The sequence below is a fragment of the Pseudonaja textilis genome, chromosome 1, assembly GCF_049901715.1.
Source record: "Pseudonaja textilis isolate UNSWEBS1 chromosome 1, rPseTex1.2, whole genome shotgun sequence".
Lineage (NCBI taxonomy): Eukaryota > Metazoa > Chordata > Lepidosauria > Squamata > Elapidae > Pseudonaja > Pseudonaja textilis.
The window spans coordinates 89223901-89242502 of record NC_141990.1 but is presented as its reverse complement, the minus strand read 5'-3'; the positions used below and the strand labels follow the sequence as shown (position 1 = coordinate 89242502).

Genomic DNA, 18602 nt, shown 5'->3' with positions numbered 1-18602 from the left:
GTGGCTAATTATTAGTGACAGGACAGAAAAGATAAATTTGAATAATGAAGGATAAGTTAAGCCTATACCAATATACCATGGCCTGAAAAACAGTCATATAGATATATTGGTAAGGTGTAAATGCTGAAAATAATTTCATGCATTCAGTAGCATCTTAATTATTCAGTTGGGACCATGAATATATTCATTTAGAACATGAAGATACTACAGATTTATTTTAGCCTCCAGACATAGCAAATAAATCGTCTGTCTCCTATTTCTATTGTAAACATTGATAATCCCTGTTAAAAGAGACCAATTCCAACATTCTCTCTCTCTCTGTTTACCATAAAATAATTAAGTGATAAATCTTAACTGCAATTCAAAATATCATTTAACTGAAGATTATCTCTAAAGTTAAGTATCTCATTTCACTTAGTTAATGGTGTTCACAGTAATAGTGAAGTAATTATTAATTAGTAGGTGTTCCCTATTTCAAAAAGTAATTCCATCCTTCACTCAAGATCTATTGAACATAATGGGCACAATCCAGACACATTTGAAAAGCCTTTAAATTGTATTTATCTTAAAGCGTTACATATTAGTGGGAAATGTACAAAAGAGAAAATTGTATGGGGGCAACACTGGAATTTATTTAATGGTTGGTAACCTAGAAAGGATGAATGCACAGGTATAAATTGATTAATGGCTCAACTTTATGGTGGGTCACAGTGATGGAGGGCTGGATAGTGGCTTGAAGGTTGCATTTCTGTGTATGTGTACACATTTGTATCACAAACTCAACCCATCCTCATAGGGGTGCACATGCTATTTGCACCAAATGTACATAATTCTGTCGGTCTTCTATAATTCTTCTCTCTTCCAATAATCAAGGTTCCTTTTTTCCTTGCTATATCCTTTCTGCCTTCTTCCCAATTTTTACAATATTGTCCTCTGTTTTATTTAATTTCTTACTCTTCAATTAAAATTTGGCAGCTATCAGGCCCTGAATATGATAGCAGTCCATGTGGAAACCAGTCAAGTCACTTTCCAAGAAGCCCTTACTATTCAGTTTCCACCACATTCCCCATTTTTCCATAACAGTCTATCTATATTTGCATCTACCAAGTCCATTCAATCTTTACAGGGCCATTGAAGTTTCTCATATTCATTTCCCCTACAGATTCCTTCAGGACTACTGAGGGCCTCCTTCTTATGCACAGATGGTTTGGGCTCCATTAAGTATCCACTTTCGGAGAATATGTTCCCTGTTAGCCTAGAGCATATAATTCTTTTATTCTGTTGAGGGATGCATTCTAATGGCTACAACAACAAAGTGAATGAAGCAATAGCAGATAGATAAATAATCTCCCAAAATAAAGAGCTTCCTGCTGGGTTTTTTTTCCCTTTTAAAAGAAAACCCTAACAACTTTTAATTACTACCCACCCTGAAATAGTAATAAAATACAGTACAAGCAAATTACAATTCTGAAATTCAGTACTGGGTGGAGAAATGAGTATTGTGGGGTGATTGGTTCCCTGCCCATATGAAATATAATATATTTGTTAATACTACTTAGAATAATTGAGAAATTCTATGCAGATTCAGAGCTCTTTCAAATTATATTGAAAAAGGAGAAATATATTTCCCCCTAGATACCATTTTTCCTGGGCTTATTGGATACCCTCAGACAGTGGTGCAATTCAATCAGTGTAACAACCGGTTTGGTGAGCGTGAGCATGCACAGCATTTAGAAAAGACCATTTTTAGCTATAATACTTACCTTCTGCTGAATCCCCAGTGAGGAAAACAGCTGATGCGTGGCAAACCGCTCTGCCACGTGAATCAGTGGGGGTCAAAAACAATGAAATAAAGCACAGGAAAAGGGCAGGGGACGGTGGGTGGGGCCAAATGATCACCGGAGCAGCCAGTTTGCCTGAACCAGTCCGAATTGGTAGAATCCCACTCCTGCCTTCAGAATAATGGGTAGAATCGCAGGTGTCATCTCCTTTGAGTGCTGTACTTTATTCTACAACTGCTACTATTCGTGTGGATGTCTGGGAGCAAAGCTCCATCAGTGAAGCTAAGGAGATTGGCATCCTAGATTGGCAATAGCTTGATCTCATCTAGGCAAAGCAAGCTGGGTGTGAAATTCATCCATTGCACCTATTAAAGCTAGCCTTGAAGGCAAAGTCATGATGCTGGAACAGCCCTACCCAATACTGGAGCCCTAGAAAAATGATTGGGTATTCCAATCCAGACTGACTCAAATTTCTCTGATTCCTCAAAATCTTAGCAAAACACAATAGTATGAAGGAGGTAAAGTGGAGCAAGAGGAGCATAGTATCTAAACTGCACCAGCTAGAGTTCAGGGGTGGTGAAGTTTGTCACGTCCGTGTACCAATTTATTCTGCATCTTGCTTTTGCAAGGCATTTCCTAAATACCTTAACATGACAAGTCAGAGATTTATGGTCAAGCCACCCACCTTTACTGCAGGAAATTGGGAGGTCTTACCTTAAATCTGGGAAATGGCCATCACAAGGTCAATAGTGGAATCTAGCATATGTTAAAATGAGAATACAACTTACATGTTTACTCCAGTCATTTGAATTTGCTGAAAGAAGAGGAAGGCAAATGACAGACTGTGAAGTATTCATTTTATTATGAGAACACACATCTTTATATGAAGAAATATAATGTTTTCATTATGATATTTCTTGGACAGTCGTCCAAACTCATGCCATACACTGTTAATTCCCATAACCATGACATTAAGATAAGGACATGGGGAGATGATTGAAAGAAGACCGCTTCGAGATTTAGGTAATCTTGGTGTTGCTTTTGACGAGAGGGGTTCAAAGATGAGCAGTTACACGATCTTTTGCTCTGTTAGCTTTGGCTCTGAAATGATCAAGATAAATAAACAATGGCACAGAATCAGCCACGGAGACCGAAATGGAGAGGCTAAAGGGAAAAAGCAAAGAAATGGAGAAATCATCTGACGTCCGCTCAGCTCAGTATCTCTAGTCCCAGCAGAATCAGGCTTGATGCAGGAGAGAAGAATGTTTAGCTGCAAAATTTCAAAGAAGTCTTTCCTGAATTCATTCAGAAAGTTCATATGTTCATACATACAGGGGTGGGCTGCTGGGGGTTTGCAGGGGTTCGGGAGACCCCCTAGCTAAGATCCTGCGCAGTTCAGAGAACCCTCAAATCCCACTCATGGCTGGCCCTGCCCACCCCGCTCCTCCCCTCCCAGAAGTCCCCATGCAGCCTGTTTTGGATGCAGATAAGTGCAGAGCACACATGGAGGCTTGGGGAGGGTGAAAAATGGGCCTCCTGAAAGTTTGGGAAGGCCAGAAATGGGTCTGTTTCCTGCTTCCATAGAGCCTCCGGAGCCTGGGGAGGCCATTTTCGCCCTCCCAGAGGCTCAAGGAAAACCTCCGGAGCCTGGGGAGGTCAAAAATGCCCCCTGTGGTGCAGAAGGCCAACTAGGCCACGCCTACCATGGCCACACCCACCCAGCAACAGGGCAGAGAACCCTTTGCTAAAATTTTTGAAGCCCACAAATACATACATACATACATACATACATACATACATACATACATACATATGCCTGAAAAGTACTAATTTGAGCTTTTGACAAAATATGCCTTTAAAAATGGAAATTTATGTTTTATGAACCTGGGAGTCAGCTATACATTCATTTCAATGGGGATAGCAAATATTTGCAATATTGCAGCACAGATGACCATGAAGAAAGTTAAATATGTTAGATATATGTTGGCAATGTAGTTCATTGTTGATGTCATCATTATATTTATGCTTAAGAATGCAACTTTAAATGTTGAATAAATGAACAAAGTAAATTTCTTAGTTGGAAAAGTAAGCATAAAATTATGGCTTGAATACAACAATCTTTCTCTGAAATATATTCCTTTAAATGAACTCACTGTCAGGTATCTCACTTACCTGCATCTCTGTCGGAGCATTAAAAAACAATGTACATTTCCTGCTGTATTAATTAGATATTTAACAAGAAGGCTAGGGGGAAGAAAGGAATAAATTGGCTACGGGGAAGAAAGGAATAAATAAGCTGCCCTTCCCTGCAGCTTTCCATTTCAATTCTCTTAGTACTTATGAAAATGAGCTCATCCTTTGAAGAATATTAAGTCTTGTTTGACACCTTATCTCTTCTACAGTGCTTCAGCTGTATGTGTGTTATCTGATAACTAGTCAGTGGTAGGAAGTTAACATTTCATGATTTCAACAGACTCTCCTGGAAGTGAAATTTGAATTGAACTGTCCACTTGCACAACAGCTGTGAAAAGATCCCAGTTGTAAATGACAGTCTCCAAGGAAAGATGTGCCAAAGGATCTGACACCAATCATGCAACTTCTAGCTGGATTCAGTTGATTTATTCAGCTGTTTATTGATAATAATGTCATGATTTGGCTTAATGAACCAATTTCAAACAATAAACATTGAAGGAATTATTTGGGTGTGTTCCTGGAGATGGAATAAGGAACCTAACAAAGGACTAGTGAAGCAACTCTTTATCTTTAAGATAAATAAATGGTGATTAGAATAATAATAACAGATAATCAGAGTTGGAAGGGACTTTATAGGTTATCTGGTCCAACCCCCCACCCAAGTGGGAGACCCTACACCATTTCTGACAAATGGCAGTCCAATCTCTTCTTGAAGGTCTCAAGTGATGGTGCTCCCACAACTTCTGAGGGCAACCTGTTCCATTGGTTGATTGTTTTCACTGTTAGAAAGTCTCTCCTTATTTCCAGGTTAAATCTCTTCTTGTTCAGGTTCCATCCATTATTCTTTGTCTGGCCTACAGGCGCTTTAGAAAATAGATTGACCCCTTCCTGTCTGTGGCAGCTCTGCAAATAGATCCAACAGAAAACATGGCCAGATGTGCTAATCCTACTTTAATGTACAGTTACATTAACAGGATCTTGCAAATCTGAAAGTACATTTCTGTGATGACCCAGGGCATGGCACAAAGGCAACACAGTCAAATAAGCAATAAGATCCTTTTATTATCTCCAACTTTGCCCCTAATGTCCAGGTTACCTCCAGCTGGAGAAAAACTCCCCCAGGAACAGCCTTTAACTGTGAAAAATTCAGCCCAAAACAAGGTACACACAAACCATAACTTAAAATCCAAACACCAAGCTGAAGTAAGTAACTTGACAGGGCAGGAGACGGAATTTCAAACTTCAAAGCACATCAAAATTCACACAGTTGGGAAGACATCAGGAACAGTTATAAGCCCCAATGATACCAGATAAATTCACATTTGCTCCCAACAACTTGCTGTGCAAGTTCCTCTTTTATACACTGTGTTCCCAGCTGCAGCTAATGAAGGGAATCAGGGCCCTTTCCTCTCCTGTGAGCCACGCAACTCATGTTGCTCCCTTCTCTGTTCTTCTCTGCTTGCTCCAGGATGAAGAGGGGATGGGCCTGGGTCTTCCTCTGAATTCCCTCTGCCTTGCTCCACCTCTCCCCTGCTCTGCCCAGCCAGACTTTGCCCTTCCCCAGTTTCTTCCACGGCCAATGGAGCCACACTCCCACTCCCTGTCATCTGTTCGGCCTCCCCCTCCAAGACAGATTCCGACAGGGGCATGTCAGGCTCCCACCTCAAATGCACAATTCCTGAGAGGTTGCTACCCAAAGCACTTCTGTCTAGCACTCAGCACATTAGCATCTGTTGTTTCATTACAAATGAGTACTGTTTTAATATTTATTTAGAGACTTTTTTTACTTTGGCAAATGGATTGAGCTGTGCAGGAAGAAACAAGGTATAAACAGAATTGTAAAATATGCTAGCTGGTATTCAATTCAAAAAGTGTTTGGGAGATATTCAATCACATGTAACTGTCAAATACTATATCTTCAAATACTGTATAGAATAATATCATTCTTAAAGTGCCAGCAAATATTTGCTAGGAAAAAATTAAAAGTCTTTTGGCTTAGATTTCTCACAAGCATGCAACCTTACTCTCTTTATGAAGGTTATGAAGGAGATTCCCCTTTCTTTTTTATTTTGTAACTGCATGCTTATAATCTAATTCTCATGGTTATGGTAGATTTGCCAAGATATTCAGGGAGAGGAAAAACCAGGAATGCAAGTCAGACATTAAAGTGAATGAGTAAATATTGCATCTTAGACATAAACAGAGTGTATTTTACCTTTCCTGTGTGGTTCTTGTCAGAATTAAGCTGTTGGGAAAATGTTGAAGAAATAGCAACAGCTAGAAGTGCTGAAGGAATCAAAACTGCACCTTTAAACTCAAGATGATCTGGATATTACGTTATCACAAGGTGGAACACCCACTCATAAAAAGAGGAAGGGGGTTTGCTTCCTTGGCAATTTCACACTCAAAATGGAAAACTAATTCCATGGTGCATTCTCTCTTTCAATTGCCTCTAACATATTCTGAAATATCCTATCAAATTTAAGGTATTTCTGAGAGATGTGGGGCTACTGCCAATATGTTTCCAGCTTCCTCTTTCTGATCATATTTGGTAATAACCATATTTGCTAATAACGATAAGGTATCATCAGGTTCCATCTCTTTCCATATCTCCAAAGCTGCAAATAGCAGCCAAGAGCTATGGAAGTGATGTGAAAAATGGACGCAGGACATCTCCTATAACATGTTGTTAGGTTCCAAAAGACTGCTGAAACTTTATTGCAACCATTCAGGGAGAGATTGTATTTCTATCAGGTCAGGGAAATTGGTGGCACAAAATTAGCTTGTCTTAAAATATTTATAACCCTTTAGAATATTAGATATGACCTTGTCCTCCAATTTCCTAACTATGTAATAAATTTGATGGACAAAATAGAGTTTTTGCAGATGTTTTAAAATATTCCTTTTTTAAAATAGCATGGCTCATAAGACTTTGGTGGTTTTGGCTCCTGAGCAGAATGTTGAAGCAGCTTTCAAAGTAACTTGCTGCAATCTTGACTGAAAAACCACAAACACATATGGCAGTGAATTTAGTGTTTATTAAAAAATGTGGAGGGCCTTGAGTTTTAATGGGAAAATTACCTCGCTACTCATTAAACTGTTCAGAAATGTTTATCTTCATAAATATAAAATACTGAATTACATATGCCAACAACAAAAAAATATTACAGTTATTGCACTTGCTGAAAATTAAATCTTCCATGCTGCATAATATTTAGTAATACTGACCACCCAATGACTAAACTGATCCTTATGATGACTAAACCACATTTTGGTGTTTCCTAAAACAAAAGACAGAGAGACTGCTCAGTGACGATGCTTAAATAAATATACAATTCCTGAATTATGCTTCCCAAATCTAAATAGCTTTTAACCCTGACAAGACAAGGCAGTTATATCTATATATACTTCCATTTAAATCAAATGAATAAATTAATTCTAATTAATGTATCACCTACTGTATTTCTTCCAATTTCCATTTCAGTTAGATTCCAGTTTTTATTGCAGTATCAGTGGTGCATTAGTCAAAAAAAAAAACACCTCCAAAAGTGAACCCAGTCTAGAGCACTGTCTTCTTCATGGAATCTCCCATGGCGATTACTAAGAAACTTGGTTAGTCCAGAATGCAATGTCCTAATTAGTGACTGGCATTGCTCTACACAAACACATAAATCCTCTGCTCTAGGCTTCCTATTAGATTCCAGGTACAATTAAAAAAATATGTAAAGGGCACAAAATACTTATTATTACACATATTAACTGCTGCCAGGATTGCTTTGCCCAATGTTGGAAACAGCCATGCATACCCTCAGAGAAACTTTTGTTATACAAAAAGTTATGAACTGTGCAGAAATGGACAATTAACACTGAGTTTTAATGGACAATTAACACTGAGTAAATGGACAATTAACATTGAGTTTAAAAGATAAAGAGGCTTGATATTTTACAAGGGGTGGAAAAAATGGTATAACTGGATAGGACGGAGATAGATTAAAGGTAGGTAGTTATCAAATATAAGTAATAGATAAAATAAGAATGCAATTACGCATAAATTAATACCTGTAAATAACACACAAATTATTGTTATAAGCACTACAAATTGCTGTTATTGAGTGATATATTTTTATGTTTTTAATGTAATAAAAGTTCAATAAAGTTTATTAAAAAAATAGATTCCAGGTACAATAAATGAGCTAGTCAATACATATTGTATCCAATGTACTCTATGGCTTGACATTGAAATATTCTTTCTGCCCAACTCATTCATTCTTAGAGAAGCTGTTGCGAGGCCTGTAGCCAGAACTGCTTGGTGGAAGTCTCAAGATAACCTTCCAGTAAATATCAGGCTGACTTCCACCCGAAACTTCTGAAAACTAGGTGAGTCTGGAGGGGCAATATTAAATGATAGGATAATAAAGATAGTCTGGTTTATTTGATTAGTATGGTTTTAGTCTGTATTTTTATTTTACTATGAATATTTTAATTCTGAATACCTTGTCTTTTGTTCTTAACTGTAGTCAATCAGCCCTATGTATTGTAGTGTAAGCATTATTTTTGTTGGTAACCCAATTAGGCAGATGTTTAGATTGGATTTGGGATTTTTATCCCCATACCCAGATAGTTATAGTGACCTTCTTCATCCAGACTCATTACAGTTTTTTCATTGAGCATCTTGATTCCTTCAGTTTTTACTATTTTTCCCTGTTTGATGGTGAGCGTGGCACATTTGTCTCTGCACACTCCTTTAAGATATCTTGGCTGTATATACCAACAGTATTGAGCAGCAATTCTGTTTTAGAGGGTGTTTTCCCACAGAACTTCAAGTCATCCATGTAAAGCTATGCTGTATATGTTCAATGTTGATATGTTCAAATGGTGCTACAGATGTTTTGGGCTTGTACCCAAGGTGCCTTTTACTATTACTACTTTGTTTTATTTTGCGACAGTCATTCTATTTCTATTTACAGGTATTTGTAGTTTGTGATTTTCTTCTATTTTTTCTCTTTTATTCTGTTGTCTCCTGTCCAAACTTTTTTGAATTAGTTTTTTTTTTAAATCAGCAATTGAGCCTGAGGTGTTCAGGCTCAAACATCAGCCTGGGATGTTGTGTGGCAAATGTTTGTTTGAATTCTAAAATCCCAGAGCACTTTAGCTTCTTTATTTTCTATTTTTTATTTTATGTTTTATGTTCTTACTTGCTGGCAAATTGTACCTCATGCAGATTCTCAAATGTACTATTGTTGCTCTTTTGTCATGCTGTGGTGTGTGCAATCTTGTAGCAGCTAAAAGTGGCCCACTGTTTCTTCAGCTTCTTTTCAAAGGTGGCATTTATGGTGCTCTTAATTCTGGCTTTGTATGTATTTGTTCTTAAGGATTGGTCTTGTGGAGCCAGAATTAGCCCCTCTGTGTTTTTCTTCAATGTTTCTGCTGTTAGCCATTGCCAGATTTTGTTATCTTTGTTGCCTGTTACTTTTTTTTTCTTTTAAAAAGAAGAGCCATGGCAGCACAGTGGTTAGAACATAGTATTGCGGGATAATTCTGTCCACTGCCAGGAATTTGATCCTAACTGGCTCAAGGTGGGCTCAGTCTTCCATCTTTCCAAGGTCAGTAAAACAAGGACACAGATGGGCAATATGCTGACATTGTAAACTGCTTAGAGAAGGCTGTAAAGCACTACAGAGTGGTATATAAGTCTAAGTGCTGTTGCTATTGTTAATGTAGTGGCCATGTAATATGTCCTGCCATGTCTCTTTTCTATTCTTTCCTGTAAGCCAGTTTGGTCTCTTCAGCACTCAGCAAGCCTTCATTGTATACTACCTTCAATGCATCTTCTTCACTGTTCTTCAGATATTATTCCAAAGCTTGCTTTATTGGGCATTTTTATTATATTAATGTACATAACTCTCTGGTGCACTTGTAATACCCACTTATTTTTCTTAGTAAGTAAAGTCCATCAACATCGCTGCATGGATGAAGTCATTATTGTCAAATATATGTCATTATTTTTCTGGTCTTTCTATCCAGGGCTTTTAGTTCTGCTTGAGTCCAATCCATCTGTGCATAGTGGACTGGACTCAAACAGAATTATTACTGTTATTACTTACACTACAACCCTAAACTCTCAATCAATAGTCCAGAAACTCCACAGATTATCAAACTCCAGGAACAAAATCACTGTGAACTTCCAGAAAATGTACATCTGAATTAAGGAAGCATTAATGAGGTGGCAACAGGATGCGATCATAGCTTCTTTAAGAAACAACTGAGAGACCCACCCATATCATAGCACGTTTCCTGCTTTAGATCTGAAGAGTAGCACATTTCCCATAATGTTATATGTAATAGACCCACATTATAAAAAGCATGAACAGAAAATATGATTATGGTATTTTGATATGCCATATGTAATGTTAAGTAGTTTTGTCTCTATCCAAAAATAGTTTAAAAAAAAGCATTCTACCTGATGCTAATCAGATGTGTGAACATGCCCAATATTCTTCTTCAGAGCCGACTCGATGATCCTGCTTTGTGTTGAGAATATAATCAAATAATGTCTGTCTCTATCTAATCTCTATCTCAGGTCTATTTTAAAGGTAAAATAATCTCAAATAACTTTCACTGTTTTCATGAGGACTTGAATACACCTAAGATCTAAGGCATAGAATCACTGTATTAAAAAAAACAAACCCCAAGAAGATCCAGAATAGATATTAACTTCAATATTTAAAAGCTAAGCCATTATTAGAGGGACAGTTTGATCTAGTGGTTAAAGAAACAAACTGGGAGACCATGAGTAATTGTTCCACCTTAGGCACAAACACAGCTGGGTCTGTCAGCCCTGGGAAGAAGGCAAGGAAAACTACTTCTGACATATTGCAAGAGAACTGCATAGACTTGTCTAGGAAGTCATCAGGAGTTAAGACTGACTGGAAGGCACACACACACACACACACAGGGGGAAGGAAGAGGGGAGACAGAGGTCTTTATTTCTGATTTTTTTTTTCCTCCATTTTTGAGACTTATCATCCCTTTTCTAACACGCTTCCTTGGAAATCAATTCAACAAATATGGAATGGAAAGCAGATAAACATGTTTTGAAACAGTTGATTTAGACTACATTACACACAAACATCATTTTTTCTTAGATGAAAACAAAACAAGAGTTGTGGAAAGACGATGTGCCCCAAATATATATAATTTGGCTTTGTCTGGGCATTCTCTACTGCTGGTTTGATGAAATGGGGCGGAGAAACCAACAAAACTCTTGCGCCACAGCAACTGAAGCTGAACTTTCCCAACGCTAAACCACTTCTGTGGATAGAGGCCTGCCAGATTATTGAGGTGTGCTGTCATTTGCCAAGACATCACCACACACACTGTAATAAATCATTCTGTTATACAGCAACTTCTATTAAATTAAAAATCTCATTTGGAAAAGAATATATAGTAAATCTGTCACTGCTCTAAGGGATAATGTGATATGAGGGACTTTGTATGAACTGAAATAAATTACAGGCACAAGTATATGGATAACAGGAGCAGGGCATCCTGATTTACAGAGGGTAGCATGGCTACAGCAGACCCAATCCCAGTCTGCATAACAAAGGAAGCTTTTCAGTGAAGAAGGCTTGGGAGAAATATACTAAGATTCCTTATCTGTCAAGCATGAACACTGCGCTTAGCAGAAGGACATAAATCAAGTATTTTGAACATGAGGTGAGCAAATTATACAGTATGAAAATGGTTACATGTTAGTCAGCAGAGATACCAATAAATGATAATAAGTTTATCACCTTAAGGGAAAAGCCAGAAGGGATCCAGGACAGAAAGGTTGCTCCATCTCTTCCTCGAAAGACGACCAACAGCTGGAAAGAATTCATATGGGACACCCCATCATTCCCCAAATTTCTCAGCGAATGATTTAATGTACCCTGAGAAGAAGCAAAGATTGTCCGCCCAGGCTGCTCATGCTTTTTGGTTATTAACAAGACCAAGAACATTAAAACAAACTCTGAGTGTGGTTTGACAGTTATTGCTCTTCTGTTTTAATTTCTTAGAATTGTTCTCAGGTCCATGACGTTGTTCCTTTGCAGCATAATGCAACACACAGAAAAGGAGAAAGAAATAGCAAGCCAAATAAAATGACACGAGTTAAGAAAAAGAAGAGAAAGAAAAGGGCCTAACTAAAACACATGGAAACCAGAATTAGCCCTCAGCTTGTGGCAAAAAACATCATAAATCATGGACAAAGGGAATGTGGGACACTCCAAAAGTTTGCAAATGTGGGCTGGCTGCCAAGTGCCCCCAAATGTGAACATGGGACCATGGGGAGGGGGGAACAGCCATCGGAACTTTGAAACTGGTAAGTAGCTCTTTGAAACTTTGTAAGTAGCTCTAGGGAGGTCGACCATTAAGTTTGAATGTTACTAAGCAACCAGTTGTAAGTTGAGGACTACCTGTATTTATATTTGCCCTTACCCATCAACAATAACTTCCATGACCAAAGTAGACAGAAGCCATTTTCACATTTTTTGACAACCATTCATTCCTCACAACAACCACTTATTACTCGTCACATGCTTTCTTTTATCATAGAGCAATCGAGCTTCAATTCCATACGAGCCAAAACATTTCATAATTCAAAGATTCATACTTTATCACACACTTTCTCTAAACATGCAACAAACTTCTTTTTTTATATATGTTTTTTCTTTACCCTAAAGCACAAAATACTGGTCAGAACATCCCCTGCCCAGCATAAACCACAGTCACTTTTTGATTATTGTCTCCTCTTGTAGCCTTTGATCAAAAACTTGCCAATCCCAGCCTCCTGGTTCATTTTATATTCCTTTTTGTTATCAATTAGGTTACCAGGGTTACATTCTTCCAATTAGAAAACAATACAATGCAGATTAAACAAGCAATTAACACATCATGTCCCTATTTTAGTATTTATCCAATTACAACATATTTCCTTTCAGCTTGACCACTTTTCAATATTCTCACAGCATTTATTATTTTCTTTCCATTTATTTTCTCTTGGCTCCTGACATTTATAGCATTTATTTCAATTCTACTCTTCAATATGCCACTATTGTTCTTCCCAAATAATTTCATCCCTTTTATTTATTTTTATTTCATTCACTCTGATGAAGGCTCCTTGTTTAGATATCTTTACTCATTTCCAAAATAATTTGGATTATTTTTTGATCAAAATTCCAAAAGTGATCAAAATTACTTTGCTACTTTTCTTCTTAATGTGCTACTTTTAATCTTAACCATTACTAACTCTATCTGACTCTATATTTTGCAACCATCATTTCATATATATTTTTTAATTTGTCCTGGAAGATTGCTGTGCTCTTCATATAGTTTTAGAGTAGAGAAAAGCTGAGCGTGGAGCCTCCTTCCATTTTCTTGCATTTGCTCTTACAACTGTTGCCACTTTAAATAGTAAAAAAGAAGGTACGGCAGAACGAATTGGGGAAGGGGAACATGAAGAAAAAATGATTCCAATTACAATCCAAGACAAACAAAAAGTTGTCTGTAATTCACATCTCTTTGAGCTAGGAGCAATACTCATACCTTCAAATACTTCCTAATTTGCAAAATTTGGAAATATCAGAATCAGCAAAGCATCTGGGAACACGACACTAATGTATTTTGTGAATTACAAAATTAATACTAAGCAATTCATTATTGGGTTGAGTAATGGCAGAATTTCTAGTCACTGAACGGCAATGAAAAACTGCTGTAATTTTTTTGTCACTGAATGACAATGAAACAACTATTTTTTTTTCCTGATAATGGAAAAAAACCTGCAAGAGAGTCCAGTCCCAACAACTATATCAGATAATGATTCACTGTATTTTTTTCAAAGACTCAAAATATAGATATATATTTTATATCTATAATTAGATATACAGTATTTGGATACTTTACTTCTCTCAAGTTGCCAGGACTTTAAGAATCCATGTATAGGTTTCCTGTGAATAAAATGTAATGTAATGGTCTATTATTGTAACCAAGGCTGTAGTGTAAAGATCATAATAATGCCAAAAATTCCAAAGAAGAACATATGAATGAAAGGAAATTAAGTTGGAATAGTCTCCATTCAAGCAGAAAATTATTACTGTTAAATAAAATGTGAGGCATATATTTTCAAAACCATACTACTTCCATCTTCTGTCTCTGGGACTTAGCAACTAAGGGACTGTACAGTTCTAACACGTACAAGTTTAAGCGAGTTAAAATCTTCTCAACAACATCACCATCCTCAATGATGCCCTATTGACAATATTTAATACTGAAATTAGTCTTGAATTGCTTATTTCATTCCATCTATTAGCTGTCCATTAGAAAATATTTTCTGAGAGAAAAAATACAACAGTGTCTTCAGCAAACTACAGGATATCAAAATAGTGGCCACCCCATGCAGTAACATCATATAAATTCACCCTATTATAAACTTGCATTAAATTGTGCAATTTGTGCATCACACACATTTTTATATTCTCTCTCATTTGGACACTCATGATAAATCAGAGGTGAAACAAATTAAAACAATGGAAAGGAGCGTAAAAGTGAGCAAAAGCCCATATAAAATGAATTACTACACTAAATCATTTCAGTGCGTCATCCTAATATGCTTTATTAATGTGAAGCATGTCACTCTAAATATCTCTCTTACAGGGGTGTCAAACTCAATTTCATTGAGCACCACATCAGGGTTGTGTTTGACTTGGGGGGGCGCGGGGGGGGGCATGGCCAGCATGATATCACTCTTGTCGGAGGGCACCTATGGTGGTCTAAATTAAATAGGCAGTGGGAAGAATGAAGGCAACACGAAGTAACATTCAGCAGTAACTTTATTTAAAAATAAAGGGTTGCCGCAGCTGCCACGAGCTAACAGGGCAGCTGGCTGACGGCAACAACTGATGCCATTTGACAGCTCCCTTTTATAGTCAGCTATTAAATGGCAACAGCCAATAGGAGCGGTCTGCGTTCCCACTGGAAACGCAGACCTGAGTGGGAACAAACTCAGCAAAGTCTCAGAACACAATAGTCTGAGTGCTCTGCCAGAAAAAATGGGCTCCTGAGCTCCATTTTTGGCTGCAACAGCTTCCTGTAACCCTTTGCCAGTGAAAATGGAGCTTGAGAGGGCCACACACAGCCCTCGCAAACTCTGTTCTCACTGGCAGAGGCACCACGGCCCAATCCTTCACTGTTTCCTGGGCAGCCCCATGGGCCAGATCTAAGCATCCCACGGGCTGGATCTGGCGCCTGGGCCTTGAGTTTGACACCCCTTATATTAGTAATCTTATGCAAGTTCAACAAATTCATAAAAAATCTAATATGCAATTGCTTCATTGTTTTTCCAAGTGATTCTCTCTCTTCGGTGTGACATCTGAATCAAATCATTGGTTAAGGTGACAATATTATAGAATACTGCTTAGTTAATAATATTGAATAACCCCACTATCACTGTAGTTCATAGCCTTGCCTTGTATGAGTAGAGGAGAGCATTTCTAGCGCTGAGACAAGGAATCTTTTCATTCTCCATTACAAGACCATCAGAGCTGGGCTACAAAAATATGGATGACCTTTAGATGGCAGCAGAGAGTCAACAAATTTCTGTATTTCTTTGTGATCAGCCATTTGCTGTCCAGAGTTTTGCAGGATATATTTAATAGCCCTACCATTAGTAGCTCTGTGTTAACAGACTAACAACTGTGAGTAGGTCATAGCAAGATGGAGATGTATATTGGAATAATTCACTTTGGGGTAATCATCTCCTCTGCTACAACAAAGAACTGAAATGGAATGAAGGAGTTGGCACCTGCTGCAGAGCGTTTAAACTTGACAGGGCAGGTGTGACTAATAGAAACCTTACCTCTTTTTAACATGTACATATAAAAAGGAGTGGAGCTTCACACCTGCCATTTAATTTTTTAAAACTCCTCTGTGGATCAGGTTAGTAAACAGCCAAATGCCTACTGTGGATTTTGAGCGACCACTCCCACATTTCCTTGTCATTGGCTGTGCTTGATATGGCTGATGGGAATTTAAGACCCCAGAATTTAAGAAACTAAATGGACCAACAAATCCAGACCAATTCCCCAATTTAAAGTGTGTAGGCCAGCTTCATGCAACCTGGTGCCCTCCAGATAAATGGCAAACACACAATTTCCAGTCAGCATTAAAGATGCTTGGAGTTATAATCACAACATATATGAAGAGGACTAGATTTAAAAAGGCTGTTATAAGGCCTATTTAGAAACAGGAACTGTGACCAGAATTTAGCAATCTAATTGTTCCTGTAACCCCAAGATATCTTTACATTGTACCTCTGCTGGCTTAGGCAAGTGCCATTGGGTTCCATGAGGAAAAAATATCAGACAAGAAGAAACAAATTAGCCACCCAGCATTTGCTTGTGGTTTTGGAGAAAGCCTGTGTATTTGCTTGCTTATTGTAAAGGCATGCTTCATGTGGGAATAGCAGCTGGAGTTGGTAAGCACTACTGCTTGTGACATGTTAGAAGAGAACAAATTCTTCCACAGGAGGCCTATTTAATTAAATTATGATACGACGATAAAGAGAAGCCAATATAGCTTTAATTCAAAACAGCTATGCGTTTAGTTAGAAAATGGCTTTCAATTCTGGACCTTAATTTGAAAACAATGATTGAAGTCATCTGATGATAGTGAGCTTGGTAAGGCAGAGAAGTCTTTGTTCCTGGGGGAAAACAGAATCTGGCTTTAATAGCAAATACACACACACACACACACACACATATCTCCACTCAATAGGCTTGTCTTTCCCTACATTGTTATGTGAACTTGTTATAATATTATATTCTCCAGTTTATTTGTTCTTGCATATGTACAAATTTCATATGTTTTGGAATCAGGATGTGGTCAGTTTCCATGTCCTTGTGGCGCAGTGTCAAGGACAGAGTACAACAATGCCCTCAGATCAGGAGAATTAAAATGTAGAGATGTACTGATCACAACATCTTCTACAAACTTTTTATTACCTGTGTCTTATGTCAGGTCTCAAGTAAATTTCCTCTCTCTTCACAAAACACCAAATGAGTCTGGAATGAGTTGTTGCCATCAGCCCTAAATTTAGTCATGGATTTAGGTATCAAGTATGTACCATGTGAAGGTGGAAACATCAGGACTCTTGAGATAAGCTCCAGTTTGTTTGTTTCATGTGGCAGAATAGTGCTGCTTAAGAAAACAGGCAGTTTGGTCTACTATTGTGGTTAAAGCACCAATCTAGAAACCAGGAGAGTATGAGTTTTAGTTCCGCCTTAGGCGTGAAAGTCAGCTGGGTGGCTTTGGGCCAGCTACTCTTTCTCAGCCATGGGATCAGGATTAGGCAACAAGCCAATTGGTCAATTCTTGTCACAACCAATGGATCAACACTTGGCTAATCTGAAAAATGGTGGACTCGACACTTGTGGGAAAAACACTACGAAGAAGTACTGTTTAAGAATGTAGGAGGTTGATTCCATGCTGAAAGATCTAGATAAACATAATTTGTATTTTGTTTCCTAAAAAAAATCTTCTTCCCATTTCCTCCCCATTCAACAGCAATAAAAACAAACAGCAAGAAAAAAACCACAGGGAAAATCAACCCCCATCCTCCAAAAGGCCTGCAGGATTTCCTTTAAATTTCCTGTGTTGGAAATTCAGAATATGCTCTGAAACCTAGTTTTCATTCAAGATAACATCTGATTTAACCAGTCTTTACTTAAAATGTTCTGGCTGTGATTATTGTCTTCCTTTATTTTCTCGTGATTGTTATCTTCTGTTATTTCTTCATGCTCCCAATAAGTACCTCTTTATAACTAGTCATTGTCATTGCAGGGAATTTCTTGTTTAAACATTCTACATGTGCAAGATTGTACTTCAAGACTGGCCCAAGATTTGTTAAGCCCTATATCTGTTTCTGGAACTGGGTCAGAACTAACAACTTCCTTTCTTAGATTTCTTAGATTTAAAATGAAGGAAGTGTTGGCAGAAGCATTAGAAACTCCCAAGCTAAATCAACCAAGGTACATCAAGAAGTTCAGCCTGACTTTTAGCAGCCAGTCATAATTATCTTTCATGTGGAATCTTTGAAGAAGGGGGTCTGGCGGGGATGCTTAAATGATTCCGCTTTGCTACAGATTCACTCTGTGATTCTTCTGACTTCATAACTGGAATGGTTAGGCAAGTCATTTGGAGCTGTGTTTAGCATTAGTAGGGTAATTTCCCTTCAACATTCCAATGTCTTATTATTTAAAGAACACGTAAAGTTAATGCTTCAGAACTAATGTGATCAATAGATTAAATGACCGTATTGTCAGGACTTCGAGTAGCTTGCAAACATTTCAGAGTGATTGGGAAGCCAGATTAAGTCCCAATTCAATTATGGAAGTTGCTGTCAAAGACTGAAATTGCTCGTTTCGCAAATGGCAAGATTCAAATATGCTATTGTTTTTGTGCAAAGAGCAAACTTGGAGCAACTAGATCTCATGTACCAGTGCTCGGCTCAGAAAATCTGTTTCTCATGTTATATATGAATATGCAGCTATTTTGTGAGCAAAAAATGTTTGTTTCAACTGACAGTAATCTGTA

At 37.8% G+C, this 18602-nt stretch overlaps 1 long non-coding RNA gene across 3 annotated transcripts in view; it reads right to left on the bottom strand.

The window, feature by feature from the left end:
• Positions 1–2726: 2726 nt before the first annotated feature.
• LOC148127720 (uncharacterized) overlaps positions 2727–18602 on the bottom strand; it is a 55839-nt gene continuing 39963 nt past the window's right edge. For all 3 annotated transcript variants that reach the window (XR_015745002.1, XR_015745001.1, XR_015745003.1), the window contains one exon: positions 2727–2882. This is a non-coding gene — a long non-coding RNA (uncharacterized LOC148127720). The remainder of the gene's footprint in view (positions 2883–18602) is intronic.